The 19974-nt window shown below is 36.1% G+C and overlaps 1 long non-coding RNA gene across 41 annotated transcripts; it reads right to left on the minus strand.

The window, feature by feature from the left end:
- Positions 1–374: 374 nt before the first annotated feature.
- On the minus strand, positions 375–18953 carry LOC9311662. Of its 41 annotated transcripts, none has more exons than XR_002332208.1 (34): positions 18363–18953; positions 18170–18243; positions 17616–18056; positions 17489–17539; positions 16985–17146; positions 16053–16907; positions 15859–15986; positions 14657–15688; positions 14386–14571; positions 14079–14202; positions 13226–13901; positions 13008–13069; positions 12811–12896; positions 11540–12716; positions 10225–10458; positions 9827–9873; positions 9326–9691; positions 8901–9044; positions 8764–8823; positions 8016–8560; positions 7721–7913; positions 7576–7645; positions 5218–5316; positions 5014–5086; positions 3689–3806; positions 3538–3568; positions 3299–3445; positions 3006–3210; positions 2832–2882; positions 2710–2737; positions 2425–2534; positions 1195–2283; positions 966–1105; positions 375–716 (listed from the first exon to the last, which is right to left on the minus strand). It is a non-coding gene; the product is annotated as an uncharacterized LOC9311662 (long non-coding RNA). The 41 variants fall into 41 exon arrangements; XR_002332206.1 differs by having other exon boundaries at positions 2425–2562; XR_002332204.1 differs by having other exon boundaries at positions 2662–2737.
- Between the last annotated feature and the right edge of the window lie 1021 nt (positions 18954–19974).

Raw genomic sequence — 19974 nt, forward strand, 5'->3', positions numbered from 1 at the left:
ATAATGTTACTTAATAACAATATTTTAAAACTTCAAAATATCATTAACATGCCGTTTATTACATATTAAATCTTCAGTTTATTAAAATATAAATGTCTTAGAGAATGATATGATTTATAAACTTTTATATATAATAAATAATCATTAAATTTTAAAATAAAAACAAATCACGGGACGGGTTAAGAAATTACGGAACGGGTTATATTTCGGAAAGGATTTATATGGCGGACGAATTTGAATCAATATTTATATACCGTTTTAATACGGGTTAAATTTTCAGTTTATTAATAATTGTTTCCTAGACTCGTGGTATACCGTTACTTAATAACAATTGTAAACTATAATATAAATAAATATGTTATAAGGAGATACAATTTACAAAATATTTTTATACTAACTTTAAAATTAAATCACCCCGCGGTACACCGCGGGTTAAAATCTAGTAATTTCTAACTAGCTTATCAAAGGAATATTAACAACATACTACATGTAAGCTAGTTAAGTTGTGAGTAGATCTGAGGGCTATTGAACTTAAAAATGTCACAATGTCATATTTGTATCAGGATCATCAAGCATCCACAGTCTTTTTCCTTGGTCACACCTAACTGATTGTAAATATCCATTACGAATCCTTCTAGTTTCTCAAACCTCTCCTTGGGAATAACAAGGAGGTGATCCGCCACAGTAATATTACCAAGTCTCGTGTCAAATTATAGCTGAAAGGTAAATTAAAAGAACAAATCATGGATCAACTTCGGTAGTAATCTAACATTTTTGCGAAAGGCTAGTCTTAAATCTAAGCTGAAACTTCCATCAAGCAATTTGTATAAAGCGAGCCTACCATCAACAAGATTCATAACACAAATTCTAAAAATAATCTTGAATCATTTACACAGAACCTGATTTGCAAATAAGTGGAAAACCAGAGCTAGATCTAGAAATGATACCATGTTAGGCTTAAATACCTTCATCTTTTGCAGTTTTTTGTACTCCACCTTAAGCGTCTCGAGTTCCTTCTCTTTGTCGTAAAGATGCTCACCACTCGTTTAAATAGATTAGGTAGGATTAGATATGGGCTTCTTAGGCTTAAGGGATCCTTAGCTTCCTGAAAAACGACCATGCAGTCAGGTTTCTCAACTATTATTACAATAAATAAAAAATCGAGTGAAATAGTGGGTTGTAGTTTAGTATTACTTCCTGCACAAAGTACTGCTCTGTTGCAGTTTTCTGCTTTTGCTTATCTTCCATTAGTTTCAGGGTTTTCCGCTAGCGGTTCTTCTGTACAACAACCTAGAGGTAAGCTTCTTTAATCTGCAGTACGATTCTTCCATTTAATACCAAGTTCTGTTTTCTTCTTTGATAGTGACGATACTACTTATCTTTTCTGAGCTTGAACGTGATTCTTGTTTCTCCAAGTTCAAATAAGCCAATCCTTAAGGTGTTCGTAAATTCCATATGAGTACACTCCAGAAGAATAACAGATCATTATAAGCTTGAAAGGAAGAGAATTAGTTGATAGTGAGAATAGAAAAGCCCATAAAAGCAACAAAGAAAACGAGACAAAGAAAGAAGAACATTTGATATAATCATAAACCATACGGTATAAAAGGATATTTATTGGGCGACCTTGCTATTCTCCAAGGCAAAACATGAAGGATAATGTTAAAACATGCACACATCTTGGTAACTATTAGTAATGGGCCTAACTCAACACCCAAAAGCTAGCTCAAGGGAGGAGGTTTGCCTCATACTATATATATTGCCCAAGGATTTTATTTCTTTCCGATGTGGGACTCTAACACACCCCCCTCACGCTCAGGACTGGACATCTGAAGCGTGAAGTTTGTGGGACTGGACATCCACGGATGGTAGCCCACTTTCAAGAAAGTTGAACCTTGGCCCTGATACCATATTAGTAATGGGCCTAACTCAACACCCAAAAGCTAGCTCAAGGGAGGAGGTTTGCCTCATACTATATATATTGCCCAAGGATTTTATTTCTTTCCGATGTGGGACTCTAACAATAACGTTGGATATATATTTTTCCTGAATTCTCACCTGAGATTTTCTTGAGGATCCACGTAGACACTTTGAAAAAAAGTAGACAAAGTTATAATATGCAAGTTTTTATCAAAAACAAATATGACCCTATTAGAGATGCTTTGACTCTCATAATTGATGTCCGAATTTCAATTACCTATGTTGAAGTAAAATGAGAACAAGTGAGAATCCCTGACAGTATCGGTAGAAATCTTCTTGTGCGTGCTTGACAGTAATCCTGGGCTGACTTAGCAAGAAAAAAGATGATCAACTTGCATCCTTTTCAAATTCTAATATTACACGATCACGAATAGGTAGACAAGTTTTGAACACTCTAAATTAGAAAATGTATTTAGCAAGAGAGAAAGTAAGGTAGAAAAGTACCGCTTCAACTTGTAGTGCTTTATTATTGTGAACTCCAGTTCCAGATACTTGAATAAGTTCAACTGATTCCATCGTGTCGGTTTCGTCTGATGAACCTTTTCTCTGTCATTCTATTTTTGTAACCAGAACTCAAGCGACCTTAAACGTTAATGTAACTATAACAATTATGAATAGAACTGCAACCACACAGATCAGCCAATCTATAAACATGTGCTACATTTCGATGGGAACCAATACCTTAAACAAGGAAGATAATGAAAAACTTCAATGGGAATGTGAACATACCGCAGAAGTAACCAGAAACTTCAGTCTCCTGCGTCCACAAGGAAGTGTAAAGTAACACAAAATTAGTAATCAACATAAACATGAAAACCACAGATGCAGTATAGATCCTGGAAAAGAATCACCATGAAACAAGAAAGGTACTCAAAGAACAAATATGCTTCCTCGAAACTGAGCTGCATCAAATTTAGAATTATCCAAATCAAACCAAGTAAAAAATAGAATATTATAACATCTTATAACGGTAACAAAATCAATGACATAAACCTTGAGAAAGAAGTAGCGAAACCCTTAAATACCTGACCAAAAATGGTTTATATTCCTGAAGAACTCATAGATGATGAAGTCGTTCTTCTCCCTCTTAAGTAAAAACCTAAAAGCCTCACAAGATTATGATGTTGAAGTTTCTCAACCCACGAGACTTCGTTTACGAACTCATTGTCTCCTTGTCCTGATTTCATTGACAATCTTTTCACAGCTCTCTTCCCCAGAATCAAGAATACCCTGGTGATTATTGAAACACATGTTATGAGATTGAATCATCCAAAAAAACGTCTAACTAAGATCATAAACATAAGAAACACTTATCAACCTTATAAACTGCACCAGATCCACCTTCACCAAGCACCAAGATGGTTGTTTGGAGAGAAGTCATTAGTTGCTAATCTTATAGTGTCAAAGTCAAGTTGCAATAATTGTGCCTCTGTAGTTTAATGGTCTTCCACATCTTTGCTTGATCCTAAAGCAATAAAGCAAAAGGGTGTTTAAAGTTAAAACTCTCGAGAAAATAGTTTTAACCTAAAGATTTGACTTTTTGAATAAACGTTTTACCTTCAAGTCTCTGTTTTGCTTTCTTCTATTCCTGTCAACAAGAAGTAAAAGAGCATCTAAGTCAACATATCAAGAACATGGAATATTAATAGCTGTAATTTGCTAAACATGTATTAGTAATAAGCAACTCGCAAAATCCAGTTTCTAATACGTTTTGTGCCTAAGATGAAAAGCAGTTAGCACAACCAGTTTCCAGCCATATATATTATTTGATGGCAAGTCAGAGGTTTTGATAACGATGCCTTCTTCTGGAAGGAATTCCCTTGCACCTGTGTTACAGATAAACATACCAAAGCTAAATTTAATGAGAAAAAGAAGTGGCAGTTAACAGAAAAGTCGATGACAATCAGGTTTAATTTCGTGCGTTCTGGCAGCTTCCCCTCAGTTTAAATGTAAATCAATCCTCCTCTATAAATGCAGAGCTTCCTCAGTTTTAATTAGTCTACTGGTCATTTTAACAAATGAGATTCAATCCCTAACTTTATTATGTATAAGTGTGCTGAAAACAGAGTTGACATATGCCGACACTACATAATTTAATTGCTTTTAAATGAGTATGTTCCCAAACCCTCTCTAACACAATCACATTAGCTAGCACCATACTTAAAAATTGACCCCCTTCTCATATGGTTTAGACTCTAAGAAAACGTTTTGTCAAAGAACTTAAACAACTAAACATAATTCAGGAAACAACTAATACAAAACCATCCTCCTAAGCGACCTAAAGCAAGCGTGAAAACATGAACGCTCAATAATAAAGAGAACCTAACACAAAGAACTGAACCCCACATAATCAATAGCCGAAAAAAACTGATCTATACAATCACTTTGGCCAACTAATCACAAAGAACTTCCAACATAACATTAGCTCTCTAAAGAATAGAAGGAACGTGAAATCCAAATCTTGGAACATCAAAATCTATACGTATCTAGAATCATCGACGACCTATAAGCAAGAGATATACCACATAAATTAAAAAATTCAAGCAGCTTAGATATCAAACAAATAAACACATCCAAAGATAATTGCTTAAAAACCAGTGAAAGAATTACTGCAAGATTGTCATAGCAAATGTAACTGATACCAAAACAATTACTAGCACACCCTACATGCTATCAAATCACAATATTGATACCGACCAAATACTGATAAAGGCATGAAATAAGATGACCTTTTAAACTCTTCGAAAACTAATTCATATATATACATCCTGACTTACATTTACCAAGAACATGCAAAAAATCTATTCACATGTCTAGACTCATTACAGTGCTAAGACCAAAAGCACAACCAAACAGAAAAAACTTTCCAATTCACTAGAGAGATGGCTAATATGCAGAGCAAAAGATTTTCTGGAAGCAAGATCCTTAACACTATACGCAATAGCTTCTTTCTTTCTTCAATAAAAGAATAATAATTTAGATGCAACATCTGAGTTATCCAATAAAAAATAAGACAAACCAGTAACAACATACATTCAAAAGGATCATCTGTTGGCTGTTGCGGAACTGCAGTTTTGAGCAATGTTAATGTACCAACACCAGCTTGCTGCCAGAAAAAATTGATATCAACATATTTGTAAATAGATATTGTAATTTCAAACTTAGACCATCGTCTCATGTCAGTGTAGCATCAATCAACCGTAAAAATAAAAAGTAAAGGGAGAGCGAAATATGGACCTCATTTCTTTGTGCACTCTTTGATCTTTACTTTGCTTCTCTTTTAGCTTTTCTGAAACAGTCAACTTTAACCACCAATCCTATCTCTTCAGCCACCAACTGAAACAAGAGAATGAAATTAAGAAAGAACACATAACTTTTAGAAAAGAACGACCCATAAAGTACATAGCCGAGTCAAATCTAATGAAAACCACATGTAGGATGTGTTCAAAGAGAGGCTAATGTTACAGAATAAAGACTTCGCCACAACAGGAAAAAAAACAAAAAAAAACAAAAAACAAGAGAAACTAATGAGAACCTTTGGTATCACCTAATATCTTTGGAAAGGCACAATCTCCAAAGTGAGAATAAATAAGCCAACAGACGCAACAAAGAATGTTTTTCTTGGAACTTCAACAATTTCCAAACACACAAAATCGAGAAGAGAATAAACATAGCAAATCACAGACATATCGTAGATCAGAGAAGAGCTTTCACTCTCCATAGCAAATCTCAGACATATTATAGAGCAGAGAAGAACTTTCACTCTCACAGACATTTGAGTTAATGAGAAAGACTAAAACCATTTGGAAAACTAATTTCAAGGCTGGGTTAGTAATATAAGTTAAAGCAAACAGCAAGCAGCAAACATGCATACCTTTAGAGAAAAATTCAACCTGCACGCTTTAGACTATATAAAAAAGAAACAAGTAGTAGAATCCAAATGAGAGACACCACCATATAAGGCAAAATTCTCCCATACCAGAAAGAAAAAAAAAACAATGGTAGATTTGGTTGAAATAATGAAGTCAACCATCTACTATTAAGAAAAAGGTGATAAGACGCAATGTAATCAGAAGAAGAAAATAGCTTCATGGAGTTTTTACATTCGCTTTAAAAAAGAAGGATCAAGAAGAAACCATTTTCCATTGGGAAACGAACAGAACATGGCAGAGCTTGCACTCTCGACTCCATGGTGGCAACAAGAAGTACTTCTCATATAAACAGAAACAAAACAATCACGAAGCCAAAAAGAATATTAAAGGAATCAAACCAACATTAATGTCACTCCAGCTGTAACCTTCAACAAATAGAATACGTAGATAGGAATAAAGGATATTTATTGGGCCAGCTTCCTCTCTTTTCAGCTATGCAGTTAAAGCAAAGAGCTTCTACATAAACATGAAAACCACAGATGCAATATGGATCTTGGAAAAGAAATCACAAGCGAGTAAAAAGGTCATGAAAAGTACATATTAGACAAGCGAGTAAAAAGGTCATGAAAAGTACAAATGCAATATAGACCCTGGAAAAGAAATCACCCATGAAACAAGTAAGGTTCTTATAAACTGAGCTGCATCAAAACTGAAATTATCCAAATCAAACCAAGTTAAGAATATAATTTAACATCTTATGACGCTAACTATCACTGATGATCTGTTAGAATTGAAACCATTCCTAGAGGTATTTGAACCGGCTAAGAACTTGAAGACTAGGGCTCTTGACCTGACTTAGCAATCCCAAAAGAACTGACATAAAAAGATTTGGTAGAAATGTTGAGTCTTGTCAAGGTTTGAAACATATCTTGCTACAATCTGAAAAACATATAAGCCTATAGTAAAAAGGAGAATTGAGTAAGCAAACATTTACTAGAAGTTACTAGCTCCCCTATTCGGAAAAGATAAAATCAATTAAAGTAGGTATAAACATAGGAAACGAGTAAAGCCCTTTAGCACAAGTATTGATCACATGTATATAGAATATTATGTAGAGAAGTAGGAACCTATTTGAATCTAACAAAAAAAAAAAAACGGTACAAATGAAAACGCACATATATCTCATAAGAACTTAATCCTAGGAAATGATGACGCTTAATAAACTAGGAACGCCTAAAGACATACCCTAAGAGGACCAATGCTTTCCTCTCTGCGATGTAAAACTCTTTATGTATTACAAAAACATGAGTAATAAGCATTGAACATAAAATAGTTGTATCATCTCATAGAAATCAAGCTAAAAAAATGGCAAATAATAGAATGAATTTAAAAGTTTACTTCCCCTTATGATTCTCTTAGCCCCTTGATACGTTTGAATTGAACAAGCACTTCTCTTAGACCTTTCATTCTTGGAAAATCTATTCAGTTCGTCCTTGATCTTTTTATCCACTATAGAATCTATCTTTCTCAATATTCAGGATCAACCATCTTGCCAAGGGAAAAAATCAAATCTTGATAGGATAAAAATATTGATCTGCTCTGCTAAATAGGATACCTAAGCCCATTTTAGATTCTTGATAGAAAGACAATTTTAAGGTTTGGTGATATCAATTAAAGCAAACAGAAAAAAAATAAATAAATATATATATATATATATATATACCTTCAGGGAAATATTCAACATATGCGCATGTATGATTATTAGCGATTAGTTTACGTCTCTCATAGTTAACCTGCACACATTAGACAAAAAGTTATACAATTAAAATCCAAATGAGAGAAAGAACCATATAAGGAAAAATGTTTACCTTGCAGGTCACTTTGTCCCACATTGATAGATCTCCCATTTCATTAGAGAGATGACGTATATGCAGAGCAATATCCGGCAAGGTGATTCAACATCTGAGATAAACAGGAAAAACTAGTAAGGCTATAACTATATGTATTCAAAGAAATCACCTGTTGCTGAAACGCCTGTTTTGATGTAGCAATACCAACTTGCTGCCAAACAAAAATGGTGTCAGCATTTGTAAATAGAGAACTGTAATTTATGTTAGAGAGAAACGTTGGAACAAATTTGGCTGGGCACTCTATGATCTTTACTTTGTTTCTCTTTCAGCTTTTCTGAAACAGTCAACTTTAACCATCAATCCTATCTTTTCAGCCATCAACTGAAACAAGAGAATCAAAGTGATGTGAGTGACGAAGAAAATCTGAAAAGCACACAACCATACACGAGGACAAATTATATTTGATTGAAATAATGAACTACTATGTAAGAAAAAGGTGTAACCAGAAGAAAAAGAAAAATAAGTACATTCTTGACAGTGTTTTTCAGTCTGAGAAACCATCTAAAATCTAAATCAAGTAAAAATTAATCTAACGTCTAAAAACAGAAACCGGAAGACCATCAAAAGAAAGAGATAAGGAAATTGTCGCAAGAGTCAACCAATTAGGAACCAAAATTATCATACAGGTCTAACCTCTAACAGAGCTTGAAGATAATAACTCACTTATTTTGTTTTTTTTTTAATGACAAAAGAAAAGCCAATAAAGAAGTAATGATCAATCAGGTATGCTCGAAGGAAGCATTTCAAAAGGATATTGACACAGCATACAGAAGTATTGATCAATCAGGCATAGAAAACCTGTTAAAAGAAACAATAATGAACATCAGAGACGTGATAAAGATGAAAGGAACACAAACTAATTCAGTAAAAACCCAACATCTCAATGAATTTCAGCTCATGTTGCAACCAAATAAATATTCAGTAGTAATAATTTTCAACAGCTATTAAACCAAGGATTGAATACCAATTGGAGGAAAACTCTATAGAAAAGCTACACTTACCTGGCGAATTTCCTCAGGTTGAAGAGTACATTAAACGTTTAGATGCTTTCAGTTCTCCTTCTGAAAGAGTCATTCAACAAATTGATGTTTCGAATAAGAAAAAAAAAAAAACAGAACAGCCAAGGATATGAAAAGACCATGTTATGATTTGAAAGAACTCTCGCCTCTGGTTTAATCATGTAGAATATTAGACATAGGATATCTTCAAAGAGTACATGTTCATTGGGAGTGATCACCACCCAATCTCCATTCTCCAGCCAGGTATATATATGCACTTGAACCTGCAAATGTGGTTTTCTTCAATATCAAGGGAAAAAAAAACACAAAGCTGCCAAGATCATATGTTAACATTCATAGGAGATAGATGAGCATACCAATGAGGCATCATATTATATAATGAATGGTAACGAGCAACAGCTCACTTGTACCTAGACGTATGTCTTAGTTTCAATACGAGTATTCTATGTTCATGAACTAATGGATAGTGAATTCAAAATCTCAAGTAGACATTTTGTTTCATCAAGAAGGCCACATATGCCACAAGGAGGGAAGAGACGTGTACCAATATTTAAGACTAGGCTCAGATGACTTATCCTCCTCAGCGAGAATAAAGTATGCAAAATCTTTCAATCAAGAGAGAATGAAACACATCCCACTACTAGACTGATCCCGCAGCAGAAGGGTTAATTGTACACACCTGAAATATACCTCACTCAAGATGAGATTGATACCACGGGTTGCCAAATCCTGTCATAATGTTTTAAGAATAGTATAGTTAATAACCAGATCATCCAATGAAATCCAAAAATCAAAGTAAAGTATGAATACAAAATTAGGAAACAAGTAAAACCCCTGAAACCATAAACAGCCACAAGATAACGTGCAATGTCCAATCACTGCTCAAGCAGCCACCAAACACAACAAACCACTGCATCGACAGAAGAAAGCCACATTTGGCAATTTATGAGTCAAAGCCTAGTATACAAGCGTTTCTCACTTTGAAAAAACTCTACAACCTAAACCAAGTAAGTAATATTGGTATAAAAAATAAAAGAGGCAAAACCTGAGGACCATTAAAAAAGAGAGACCAAAACGTGATATCCCCTGTATCTGCATAAGAAGTAATTTCAACAAGTCAATAAAGGTAACCAATGCAAAAAGGAATAAAACAGTAGAAAGAAAACACCCATGAATCAAGAAAGTTCTTCAAGACAGTGCAAGAGTTGCCCCATATAATACAAAAACTTAAACAAGGTGATCGCTGGAAATAAACGGAAAAGTTACATAGCAAAGTTTGACACACAAAAAAATCTCACACGCATCAGTGTAAAAAATGTAGAATTGCAATTCAACATTTTTACTTTTGTTTTTCCAAATATCATGTGTCTTGTGTAGTTTGTACTTACGGAAGTATACATTTTTCACTCATCAGCAATAGATCAATAGTGGTAAAGAACTTACCCTCATTGTGATGCCTAACTTGTTACTTCTGGTCTTCATGGAGGTGACTTTGAATTGCGAGAGGGCAGCCACTGCTGCTGCTCTTTGTGACGCCTGACTTGTTTATTCTGGTCTTCATGGAGGTGATTTTGATGATGGTGTACAATTGAATGCAGATATAAAGCTTTATCCTCTTGTCTTGGACCCCCTTGGGTTCCATTTGAACTTTCTCGCCTCAATTAAAGCAAAGAGCGCCTAAGTCAACATATCAAGAACAAGGGATACTGGTCATTTTATAAATGCAGAGCTTCCTCGGTTTTAATTAGTCTACTGGTCATTTTAAAAATGAGATATAATCTCTAACTTCATTATGTATAAGTGTGCTGAAAACAGAGTTGGCATGTGCCGAAACTACATAATTTAATTGCTTTTAAATGAGTATGTTCCCTCTCTAACACAATCACATTAACTAGCACCATACTTAAAAACATACCCCCCTTCTCATATGGTTTAGACTCTAAGAAAACGTTTTGTCAAAGAACATAAACAACTAAACAGAGTTCAGTAAACAACTAATGCAAAACCATCCTCCTAAGCGACCTAAAGCAAGCGTGAAAACATGAACGCTCTATAATAAAGAGAACCTAACACAAAGAAGTGAACCCACATAATCAAGAGCCGAAACAACTGATCTAAACAATCACTTTGGTCAACTAATCACAATGAACTTCCAACATAACATTAACTCTCTGAAGAACGGAAGGAACGTGAAAATCCAAATCTTGGAACATCAAAATCTATATGTATCTAGAATCATCGACAACCTATAACCAAGAGATTGTAACCAAAGCAGATAAGATATAAAACAATGAAACTGATCCAAAGACCATCGTTTAAAAACCCAGTGAAAGAATTACAGCGAGATTGTTAGCAAATGTAACAATATTGATTACTAGCACACCCTAAATGCTATCAAATCACAATATTGATCAAATACTGATAAAGGCATGAAATGAAAAAAGTTTACCTTTTAAACATCTTCCAAACTAATTCATATATATACACCTTGACTATCATTTACCATTAACATGCAAAAAAACCTACATGCCCGTCTCTTCGTGGCAGTGCTAAGACCAAAAGCACAACCAAACAAAAACAACCTTCCAGTTTCACTAGAGAGATGGCCAATATGCATAGCAGAATATTTATTTGAAGCAAGATCCTTAACACTATACGCACTAGCTTCTTTCTTTCTTCAACAAATGAATAAGAATTTCGATGCAACATTTGAGATATTCAAAAAAAAAAAGAAAAAGACAAATCTGTAACAACATACATTCAAAAGGATCATCTGTTGGATGTTGTTGAACCAATACCAATATTAAGGTACCAATACCAGCTTGCTGCCAGAAAAAATTGATGCCAGCATATTTGTAAATAGATACTGTAATTTCAAACTTAAACCATCGTCTAAGTCAGTGTAGCATCAATTAACCGTAAAAATAAAAAGTACAGGGAGAGCGAAACATTGGACCTCATTTCTTTGTGCACTCTTTGATCGTTTTACTTTGCTTGCTTTTCTGAAACAGTCAACGTTAACCACCAATCCTATCTCTTTAGCTATTAACTGAAACAAGAGAATGAAAATTAAGAAAGAACACAGAGCTTTTAGAAAAGAGCGACAGATAAATTAAATAGCCAAGTCAAATCTAATGGAAATCACAATTCAAAAAGAGGCCAATGTTACAAAATAAGAACTTTGCCACAACAAAAAATTAAACTAAAGAGAACCTTTGGTATAACCTTATATCTTTGGAAAGGCACAATCTCTAAAGTAAGAATAGAAAAGCCAATAGAGGCAACAAGGAAAACGAAACAAGGAAATAAAAACGTTTTATATAATTATAAACTTACAATATGAAAAGATATTTACTGGGCCAGCTTGCTTTCCTCCAAGACATCGAAAGTTATGTGTATTTACAATAAAAAAGTTGTGGTAGAGTAGTATTGACAGATGCTTACCTCTTCACGCGCCGGAACATTTTTGAAAGCAAGAGCTTTTGCTGAATCAAACAGCCTTAACCAACATTTCAAAATATAGAACAATATTGCTTAGAAAACTCTTTTATTTGCTTCTTGGTTTCTAGATTTGACTGTTCTTACCGATCTAGATGATTTATATATGATTTATAGATATGGCATCCTAAAAGCAATTTCTTCCCTAACTCAACATTATGGATTTTTGGTTGCCACCGGCGATAGTTATCATGTTTACTCAAATAAACATACGTGGTCTAAGTTGTTGTAATTTCTACCACTTTCCTGTGAATGTGAATATACCGCTTAAGAAAAAGTGAAATGAATGGCAAATATACACAAAGTCAAATCATACCTGATAGAAGAAAAAGGTTTATAGATAAGAAGTAATCAGAAAACCGGAATTACAAGCACTATGCATCCTTGCTGTCCAGATAGAGCGCAAACCATCTTGACTCTCCTACAAGCTCTACGATCTAAAAAAAAACAGAAGTTACTCTTAGTAATTGGGAAGGAAAGTCAACATCTCAAGTTTAATATAAGAATAAATAACAATCAAAAGACGAAAACCTTGATACAGAAACCACCAATAAAAACTATCAACTGAAGAGGCCCGTGGCTACCAATTAGAAACCAGAATCTTCAGTCTCCTGCATCTACGACAGTGTAAAATAACACAAAATGAGTAATCAACATAAACATGAAGGTTCTCAAGACAGTGCAAGAGTTTCCCCAAAAACATCTAAGCAAACAGTTTTAGGAGTTACTTAGCATTAGACTGATCAATATTATCGCAGAAGCAGCAAAAAATGCATCATAAGGACTTCCCCTAAACAAAAAAAAAAACAGTACAAAAGAGAACCTTTAGTATCACCTTATATCCATGGAAAGGTACAATCTTTAAAGTGAGAATAGAAAAGCCCACAAAAGTAATAGGGAAAACGAGACAAAGAAAGAAAAACATTTCATATACTCATAAACTTACGGTGTAAAAAGGATATTTATTGGGCCACCTTGCCATCCTCCAAGGCACAACTGAAGAAGTGTTGATCATATACATATATATAATCGGTAGAACAAACAACAATGAACACGAATGCCAGACAATAAATAACCAGAAAAGGTACAAAGCAAAGTTTGAGACGTTTGACCCAAAAAAACCGCTTCGATAGACATATCCACGTTGAAAGGGTTAAGGAATGTATATGAATTTGTTCAAGGGACCAAGGTGGTCTGACGAAACCTAAGGACCATTAATAGAAAGAGAACAAATGCTTTCAAAATGAGATTGGATACACCTGAAATATACCTGACTCAATATGAGATTGATGACATGGGGTTGTCAAATGCTGTCATAATATTTTGAAAAAAACAGTCAATAACGAGATCATCCAATGACATCCAAAAATAAAGTAAAGTAGGTATACAAAATTAGGAAACGAACAAAAACCCTGAAACCATAAATAGCCGCAAGATTCCAATCAACGCTCAAGCAGCCACCAAACAATACAAACCACTGCATCGACCGAAGAAATCCACATATGCGATTTAAAATGAGTAGAAGCGTTTCTCGTTTTGAGAAGCTCTACAACCTAAATCAAGTAAGTAATATAGGTGAGGACCATTAAAAGAAAGAGCCCAAAACGTGATATCCCCTGTATCTGCATAAGAAGTAAGTCAACGTGTCAATAAAGGTAACCAATGCAATAAGGAATCAAACAGTAGAAAAATAACCCGACCAATGTGATTTGTGGAAATTTTCTTCGACTCTTCTCCCATAATTAAACTAAATCACTGGCACTGATAGATACCAAAAGCAACTCGAGTAATTGCGGTACCTTTGTGTGCACATGAAGTGTTTGGCGTTGCTGACTCAGGTCTTCTACTCTCCCTGACTCTATTTCTTGATTGGTCAAGCCTCTTCACTGACATTGCCAATCTTCCTCTTTGATCAGCAGATACCTGGAATGAGGACAATAATGTCAATCGCAAAAACGCCTCTGACATCTAAAAGTTTGTGCGAAGATGACAGATAAAGAAGGGTACTGCCCTCAGGACACATAAGCTTAACTGATGCGAGTCAATTAAGACAACTAAGATAGTGAGAAGACAAGAGTTTCTATTTAGGAGTTAGGAGATTACTACATGCAGATCCGCAATTCCATATTTCATCAATTCGCCACAGACGAGACTGCTTAGTATCTGAGGACAAAAATCGTTTCAATTCCTTCTTCAATTGGTTCAATTAGATGTACACTCTTTTAGTTTAGAAAGATACAAAGCTTTAGCACTCAGCTGCAAACTTCTAGCCTCGAGATCCACTTTCCAAATCTACAAAACAAAACACAGAAGCATTTATTGAGTTTAAAAACTAGAACAGAACGGTATAAATATTAAGCAAGTTAATTGTTAATACCAAGACATCAGCTTCTTCTAATCCAGACTTGCTCTCAGTAATCTTCCACATCTTCTTCCCCGTAAAAGCACATAACTCTATCAAAACAAACCTCTACTCTGGTTCTATGGCACCAAAAAATGTAACAACTTCGAGCATGTCTATGCACTATAACCCCAAGAAAGACAGTGGTAAACATAGACTGAGAAACAAATGAAAAATTAACCAACTTACCTAATGAAATCAACTATCAAGAACCAAATATTAGAAAATAAATAACGCACATAAGGAATTATGATTGGTCAAACGCAATATCTTTGACTCCTTCTCCTCACAATGCTTCTCTCTTAAAAGAAAATTGAAGTTACGCAAAGATAAAATGAGCAATCATGTAAATGCCAACAAAAGAGCTTCACGTGTTGCTTAAGAAAAAGTGAAATGAATGGGAAACCCTCTTGACTCCTCTACGATCTAAAACAAACAGAAAATACTCTCAGTAACATAAGAAATAAATTATGATACCAGAAACCATGAATAAAAAACTATTAATTGAAGAGGCAAGTGGCTTCCAATTAGAAACCAAAAACTTCAATCTCCTCCATCCATGACAGTGTATAATAACAAAAATGCGTAATCAACATAAACAAGATATTTATAGGGCCAGCTTGCTACCCTCCAAGTCACATCATGAAGGATAATGTTAAAGCATGCACACATCTTGATAACTGATAAGAAAACGTTGGATATATATTTTTCCTAAATTCTCACCTGAGATTTTCTCTAGGATCCATGTATACACATTGAAAAGAAGAACACAAAGTTATAATATGCAAGTTTATCAAAAGAAAATATGACCCTAAGAGAGATGCTTTGACTCTCATAATTGATTGCCTAATTTCAATTACCGCTGTTGGAGGAAAAGGAGAACAAGTGAGAATCCCTGACAGTCTTGGAGGAAACCTTCTTGTTGGTGAAGTTCTGTTTTCCCCCAAGTGCAAACCAAAAGGATGAGCTCTATGTTCCCTCTTTTGCGTGCTTGACAGTAATCATGAGCTGACTTAGCAAGAAAAAAGATGATAGCAGGTTCTTAATCCAAATAAAACAACATTCAGGCATCCTTTTCAAATTCAAACATTACACGATCACAAATAGGTAGCCAAGTTTTGAACAGTCTAAATTAGAAAATGTATTTAGCAAGAGAGAAAAGTGAGGTAGAACAGTACCGCTTCAACTTGTAGTGCCTTATTATTGTGAACTCCAGTTCCAGATATTGAATAAGTGCAACTGATTCCGTCTGATGAACCCTTCTTTGTCATTCTACAGTACTTTTGTAACCAGAACTCAAACCACCCTAAAAGTTAATGTAACTATATCAATTACGAATAGATTTTCTTGCAGCAACAATCAAAAGAAATACCTTAAGGACAACCATAGGTTGGAAAGTGCAACAAATTGTGGAGGTTCTTTACCCTCAAATATAGGAGCCTGCAAGAAGATCAAGTTATTCAACAATCTTTCAGTGCTAGTGGCTATTACTTACAATAACAAAAAAGGTATCGGCACTGGTCTTCCCTTCAACGAATTTTTCATTGTGTTCGCTAGACGAACTGCTGTTTCTTGATCCTCCTAAACTTGGAGAAAAAAAAAACAGAGCCTGCTAACAAAATCATTGACATAATCCTTAAGAAAGAAGTGGCGAAACCACTTACACACCCGACTAAAAATGGTTGTGAGAAAATGAGAAAATAAAAGCCAATTAAGAAGTATTGATCAATCAGGTATACTCAGAAAATGAAACATTACAAAAGGATATTAATTCGGGCAACTCCAAGGCACACATTATAAAGAAGTATATATTGATCAATCAGGTATTTAGAAAACCTGTTAAAAAGAAACAATAATGAACAATTGCAGAGATGTGATAAAGGTGAAAGGAACACAAACTAATTCAGAAAAAGGGTTCAAAAGGAACTTATTTGAATGCGTTAACCAAGTGACCACCCATGTAAGTACTTCTTCCTGGTCAAATGAATTTCAGCTCATGTTGCAACCAAATAAATATACAGTAGTAATAAGTTTCAACAGCTATTAAACCAAGTATTGAATAACCAAAGGGAGGGAAACTCTATAGAAAAGCTAGACTTACCTGGTGTATGCAAAAAGGGTCATGAGTTTGAGACGCCATGAATTTGTTCAGGTTGAAGAGTATATTGAGAACATATCCAGAAAGTTTAGATGCTTTCAGATCCTGGAATGATATGCAGTTCTCCGTCTGAAAGAGTCATTCAACAAATTGATGTTTCGAATAAAGAAAAAAAAATACAGAACAACTAGGGCTATGAAAAATACCATGTTATGATTGAACTCTTGCCACTGGTTTAATCATGTCGAATATTTGACAGAGGATATCTTCAAAGAGTAAATGTTCCTTCCATGCGATGCAGCTTCTCTTCGTAAAAAAAACTACATTCTATTCGGAGTGATCTCCAGCGTCTATATATGGGCATGAACCTGCAAACGTGGTTTTAATCAATATCAAGGGAAAAAATAACACAAAGTTGCCAAGATCATGTGTTTAACATCCATGGGAGATAGATGAGCATACCAATGAGGCGTCATATCATATGATGAATGGAAACGAGCAACGGATCACTATGCCTTAGTTTCAATACGGGTATTCTATGTTCATGAAATAATGGATAGTGAATTCAAAATCTCAGGTAGACATTATTGTTTCATCAAGACAGAATGTTTAGAGTGACATACTGTGAACTATACATTTAGAGTGAGATACTGTGAGCTAAGCAGCGAAAGGACAAAATGGCGGAAGAGAAGAAGGGAAGAGACGATTACCAATACTCAAGATTAGGCTCAGAAAGTTAGATGACTTATCCTCCTCAGCTGCTACAAAAACAAGTTAGTCAGGTACATACATGATACTACCTCAATAGTAAGATGATCCACTACTTATATTACATACCGGATCACATGAGCATACAAGAGAGAGTTCATGTAACAAGAGTATCCTCCAACAACATCAAGTCAACAGAGAACCTGAGGACCATCAAAATGAAAAACGGAGGAAATTTTCTTGGACTCCTCTTTCTCCCATAATGTTTGCAACTCCTAAAAAAAGTCAAAATTGAAATTTCGGTTAGTAATTGGAAAAGCCAAACATCAAAATTTTTAGTACAACCAGTCAATGCATCTTATATTCAGCCCTATCAACTAGTCACACAGAAGGCCATTAGTCCAAGTAAAAGAAAAATCTCTATAGAGATTTTGCTGCATTCACAGAAGCACCCTAAATAAACATATAGCACTGTATTGAGAGTATATGAAAACTTTAAAGGTTTAAGAGACACTCCCATCGTGTGGCAGGAGATGATAACTTGGTGAAGATTTTTTGGACTTGTGATGTCTTTACCAAAAGAAAAAACAAAATCCGATATGAGATAGATAATCAGTTCATGTCAAAGCTTGAATTGGAAATCAAAACGATTGTTCAAGTGATCGATCAAACAGTAAAATTACGAATATGTTATGCTTCGATTCCTTTAGGATTTGGCTTCGCCTGCTTCATCGACGATCGGTTCCGTCATCATCTTCTAGATCGATCAATCCAGAGAGAAGCACAAAAATCAGAAAAATAAGCCTTAGTTTGAATTTCAAGAAACAAAATCGGGCCATTGCTTCTTAAGGCAGAGAAGAGAGACTTCTTTCTTACTTTAATTGAGGATTTTCTCTAAGTCGGTTTCTGGGTTTTGGAGAGCAAATGGTCACAATATCTATTTCGTAATTGAAAGCTCACAGATTCCTTTTCTCCCTCCTTCGTCTCTGCTTTCCGTCGGGTTTGGCTGATTTTGGATGCGATTCTCCGCCTTTTCCGGCGTCTCCTGGTGGTGGTTGTCGGATAGAAGCTGTTGCGTGTCGCTTGGAGGCTCTCGGCTTGCTGGTCGGATTCGTCTAGGTTCTTTGCTTGGGGACGGCTTTGTAACCGGCTTGTTTCCGACAGCTCCTTTTGGTCGGATCTCTTTCACGCAACAGTCCTCTTCTCCGGCAAGGGTTTTGGCTTTGTTGAGGTGGCTGGTTAGGTTTGCTCTTCTCCTTAACGGCGGGTTTGTGTTCTCAGATCGGGATTCTCAGTGGTGCTCCGCTGCAGATTTTCTTGATCTGTTTTTGCCGGTTCATGGTGGTCGCGTTTTCTGGCTGCTCGGGTCGTGGTGGAGCTCGAAGGGTGTTTGGCGGCACAGGCTGAGGCTGATTCTCTGTGGTGGTTGCCGACGTGGTCCTCCTCGCCTCCGTGTCTCAAGTTTGGGTCATGGCTCCAAGTGTGGGTCGTCGGTGCTGCAGTTCGATTCGGAGTGTGGCGGCTTGGTTCTTCTCCGGTGTGGCAATGGATTTTATGTTCATTCTGAGAAGTTCTCTCCTTGGTTTGTGGTCCTTCGATGCTTTGTGCATTGGCTGGATTGGGTTTTTGGCTGTTTTTGTTGTGTTCTTTGTTGTGATGCAGCTTGCTGAAGATGCGAGAAGCTTGGTAAGGGTTTTGAGGTTGAATAGAGGCGGCGGTTCAGTCTAGATGGTGTTCTCAAGTCCGTGGGAGTTGTTTCTTGAAGCGTCATGCTCGGGAAAAGTGGCCAGAGGCGGCTTCTCTGGCTGCCCTTTGGTGCTCTCGTGCCGCCGGGTTTGATTATATCCTCCCTAGCGGTTCCGTTTTTGCGTTAGTTCTCGGAGAAGCTGTAAGTGGGCCTTTGTTCTGAGGTTTAAGGACTGCTTCGGATAGGGTCTGCTCGTGGTAACAACGATGAGAACTCGAGTTCTTTTGAACTGAGGCAATCGCGCAAATGTCCAAGCTTCGCGGTTTGGAATCGGTGTTTCTTCCTTGGGCCTCCGCTGATTGGGTTTTTGGCGGTTGTTGTTGTGTTCTTTGTTGTGTTGCAGCTTGGTGAAGATCGCGAGAAGCTTGGTAATGGTTTTTAGGTTGAATAGAGGCGGCGGTTCGGTCTAGATGGTGTTCTCAAGTCCGTGGGAGTTGTTTCTTGATGTTTCATGCTCGGGAAAAGTGGCCAGAGGCGGCTTCTCTGGCTGCCCGTTGGTGCTCCCGTGCCGCCGGGTTTGATTATATCCTCTCTAGCGGTTCCGTTTTTGCGTTAGTTCTCGGAGAAGCTGTAAGTGGCCCTTTGTTCTGAGGTTTGAGGACTGCTTCGGATAGGGTCTGCTCGTGGCAACAACTATGAGAACTCGATTTCTTTTGAACTGAGGCAATCGCGCAAATGTCCAAGCTTCTCGGTTTGGAATCGGTGTTTCTTCCTTGGGCCTCCGCTGATGGTTTTCGCTTG

This window comes from Arabidopsis lyrata (assembly GCF_000004255.2).
Source record: "Arabidopsis lyrata subsp. lyrata unplaced genomic scaffold ARALYscaffold_5, whole genome shotgun sequence".
NCBI lineage: Eukaryota > Viridiplantae > Streptophyta > Magnoliopsida > Brassicales > Brassicaceae > Arabidopsis > Arabidopsis lyrata.